Here is a 4,751-nt window from a genome sequence, read left to right on the forward strand (position 1 = left end):
TCTTGTTCTCGATAAACCTGACTAAGGTGCCAAATTTGTGGAAGGTGGTCATATTCCGAATGTGCTGGTGTACCCAAAACTGCAAATAATTTATTTGTGCCTTATGTCGAGACTAGTGCTTTTATTTCAAGGATATGCCATCTTACCCACATGTATGTGGGTGAGATGGCACATGTAATACTTTACAATTTATTTTTTCAGAAAAAAATTATAATATGCACATTGTTAAAAAATAATGTTATATTTATGTAAATGGTCCTAGCACTGACTTTGACTTTTATTACATGTCTAACTCTATCGATTATTATCGATTACAAAACATTTAAAAAAAAGTATTCCGTCTCAGGCATATCTCCCCTACCTAAAAAATATATCATCCTCTTCAAAATGACGTTGTAGAGTTCAAAAACCGCAGATAGAGTGTTTGGAGAACTGACACCCCTATTTGACATCAACGTGGGAGTGAGACAAGTAGAGATGAATCAAGTCAAACTAGTTTGATTTTACTCAACAAACTTGACTTGACTTGAAAACCAAACTTTTTTTGTAAACAAGTTTGACTTGACTTGATTTCAATGCAAACGTGTGTCATGCAAACGTACGACAAAAAGTACGTTTTGTCAATAAGCGGATTTAATTTTTTCGATTCAACAAGACGTTTGTTTGTTTTCACGCTACGTCTTATTGTACGTTTTGTGTGATAGGACAAACCCTATACATTTTTACAATCCTATACAAACGTACAAAACGTAAGTTTTGTCCAGTGTATAATGTGGCGTGTAAACAGCAAAATGTACGTCTTGTCGAATCGAAAAATGTATAGGATTTGTCCTATCACACAAAACGTATAGGGTGGCCGGAAAGTCCCTTTACACTAATCACTAATGCATTGTTTTTGTTATACTACAGAGGAAAAATATAATAAAACAAGTTAATTTGTAAGTTATTTATTAATTATTTATTTATCTAAAACATCGGTGTGCATACCTCCATTATCGCAACACAACTTGATACGACGCCATGTTCATATGCTCATTCGTCTCAGCATGTCCGGAGTTACTGACGTAAAAGCTTGGCGTACTCCGTTTCGCAAGTCCTCATTCGAAACATGTCCGCGTTTATAACCTCCTCTAAGGAATTGGAGAACCTCACCCAATCCATCGGTTCGGGAAGATTTCATTCAGGCGTTCGGGAACAAAGAGAGGAAAATGGGATAAGGCGCCACCTTGTTGAAAATAAACAGTGTCAGCAGTGCCCTGAGCTGTCAATTGCGGTAGTAACTACTCGTTAATTATCTGCAGATAAGTGTGTTAAGTCAAAAGTCATGGAGCCTTAAAAAATATGGCCCAAGCAGATAAGTTGAAGTAATTACAGCCAATACCATAACATGAGGCAGGTTTTTTCACTTCCTCAAAGAAATGAGGGTTGTTCTTTGCCCAGAAATAAACATTTTGATTTCGAGAAGTCGTACATTCATCGGAGAACAGAACATTTTCTTTGTCACATGCCTTCGGAAAACTTTGAAGTAATAATTGACACGCTTCAATTGTATACGCTGTGAGCTCGTACGTAGAGGGGATATTTATAAATTCGTGAGCGCCAGTAGTGACAAGTCTGTAAACGTTTACCGGAAATTTGACATAAATGTCAAAGTGATTAATTTTAAATTAAAATTAAAAACATTAATTATAAAAAATATTAGTTGATCAAAGCTGTGGTTTATATTTTTACCTTAAATATACTTACGTTTTAAATACTGAATTTGCGTTTTTTAATGTTCTGTAATATGTAATTATAAATTAATCTTGGCGCCATCTACATGATAATTGTGAAAGTATCCGAAGTAAGAAATTAATATTTCATCGCAAAATCTTAAAAAAATCTATTACAATTTAATTACTTTTTAGCATTGTAAATATTAAGCGATAACAATTAAATAATAAATTTAAAAATTACCGGTGAAAGTTGAATTAGTAACCGCTAGGAGCGACACCAGCGAAGCTCAGAGCGTATACTCACTTGTGGCCGCCATCATGTTTCAATCGCAACTATTGTTGTATGTCTGTGTGACCATGCCCCGCGCACTCTAATAAAAAACATGTAATCGTATTTATTTTCCTTCCATTTTGTCAGAGGCGCTGATGTCGGCATTGTGATTGGTGGAACATGACTTTTGACAAATCCTGCGCTATCTGTGTTCGGTGTTCGTGTTCGTTCGTTCGTTGTCGTTCAGTTATTTTATATGGTCGGTTATGTGATAATGTGATGTGTTTGTGTCACCATAAAAAGCTGATATTCAGTCGTGTTTTTTAATATTTTTGTTATTTTGTAATCGAGTTCCTTTTTAAAGGTAAGTTTTTCTGATTGTAAGGTAGAGATTTTCTGATTGTAGGTACTGTTTATCCAACAGTTTTAAAATACACTTTTTATTTCGCGTTTTGTTGTTAGGTCTAATGGTTCCGTTCAGCTGTTTTGTGCAGACGGTGGAAAAATTCAACAAGTAAACATTTATTTAATCCAAATTAAATACTCATATTTCTATGTAAAATGTCACATTATTGTATAAATAAATAAGTAAGAAACAAAAGTTGTTTGTGTTTTACCTTTATTGTCCACTTGAATAAAATATTATATATTGGAAGTACCGTATGGAGGCTATGTACCTAGCATGGAGGCTAGATTATGGCACCCTTCCTATCCAATCAACAACAAGAACGTTTAAAATTTCACACCTATCATGTCGAAGCTACAGACTACTTATATGGAGGCCAGATTTGTAGTATCCTTCCAATTAACCAGGTGCTGAAATACGTGACATATTTTTTGAAGGGTAAGATCGCATTCTACCCAATCACACAACACTTTTTTCTATGTGTGTGACCAGATAGGCGCCCTTGACGATGCGCATGCGCCGGAACGCAAGTAAACATTGGCGCGTTCTTGAAACGTTATTAATATTAGTGTAAAGGGACTTTCCGGCCACCCTGTACAATAAGACATAGCATGAAAACGACCCTTTAGATTTGACTTGAAATCAAACTTCTTCAAACAGTTTGTAGTTTGAATATCATATTGGCAACGTGTTTATTTCCAATTCTAATTGAGAGCATAAGTACAGACTTTTGTTTTGGCTTATTTGGATAGGTCTAAATCTGTACTCTGCTACTCCGCAAATTAGTTTGTAGTTCATATTTATAAGTCTATGTTTGGCTTGTTTATTACGTTCGTTTTGAAGTGTGTGCTTTATGCGATAATATCTGAACTTGAATATTTTTCGGCTCAGAATAAGTACCAGAAAAAATTTAGTCTGATTTTGAAGGTATTCCGTATTTCCACTGTAAAAATTAAGAGAAAAAATCTGTAGACGAAGCAGAATTAATTAAGAAAAATAAATATACTGATTTATTTAATTTTGCAGCAGGTGATTGCAAAACAATGAAAATTGCAAAGTGCATATTATGTAAAAATAAAGAACAGCGTTATAAAATGACAAATAGTGAACTAATTCTTTAAAACGACATATATGATGCAAATTCGCAAAAAATTTATTAAACCTACTCCATCAAAAATATAATATTTTGTTGTTCCTTCATAAATTTTTGTTAAAGTAGGTTAAATTACACTTGGTATGATAAAAAAACCATCCAACGAATTTTTTTTTGTAATCTAGGAACACTCAAATAAAAATATAAAAAAGTGATATCGATAAAACGAAACTTGCCAGCAAGCAATTCTACGCGTAATCATTTTCAAGAAATTTACGACCCTATTTTGACTAGAATTGCTGATTGTATCAAGTTTTTTTATATGGCACTCATTGTATTATTAATTTTTTTTTTATCTTAATTGGCAACTAACATGTCTATCTCGACAAAAAAGTATATCTACTAAATAAATTATTTTTCAAACTCTTTCAAACTAATTTGACAAACAGTTTGAATTTTCAAACCTGTAACGATTGACCAGTTTGACTTGACTTGAATTATTTGTCAGAAGGATTGACTTGAGTTTGACTTGAAATTACCTTAAACTCAAGTCAATTTCAAACATTCAAGTCAAACTAGTGCAACTATATGAGACAGGAAGATGTACTATCAACCATGATGTTCAACTTAGTTCTTGAGGCAGTCATAATGTAACCGGCCATATAAATACCAAAACAGTACAAATTACTGCATATGCAGACGATGTATATATATCATTATGTAGCAAGCAACGACAAATGGAAGCGTTCAGGGAAATTGATCTTGAAGCAAGAAAAAGAGAGCTTGAAATAAACGAAACAAAAACGAAGTATATGACCGTCAAAAGAACACCTGACAATGAAAATAATATCCAAATGGACAACTACTATACTATTGAACATGTGGATGCCTTCACATATCTTTGTACAGAAATCAATCAGAAGAATTTCGTAAGGAGCGAAATTAATGCAAGTATTGCCAGTGAAAATCGTACTTCTTCTTCTTAGAGTTCCCTCTCCTATCGGAGGTTGGATATCATAATGGCTATGGTCACTTTGTTGGCTGCTGCTCTGAACAGTTGTAATGAACTACAGTTAAGCCATTCTCTAAGGTTCCTCAGCCAGGAGATGCGTCTTCTTCCTTGGATCCTTCCTTGCATAATAATTCTCAGCAACTCATATTTTTCTCCTCTAGTAATGTGACCCAAATATTCCAGTTTTTATACTTTTCATAATTTTTAACTCCTTATTTAAACGTCGTAGCACTTTAAAATTGGTAATCCTTTGA

Source organism: Diabrotica virgifera, chromosome 8 (assembly GCF_917563875.1).
Source record: "Diabrotica virgifera virgifera chromosome 8, PGI_DIABVI_V3a".
NCBI classification, from domain to species: domain Eukaryota; kingdom Metazoa; phylum Arthropoda; class Insecta; order Coleoptera; family Chrysomelidae; genus Diabrotica; species Diabrotica virgifera.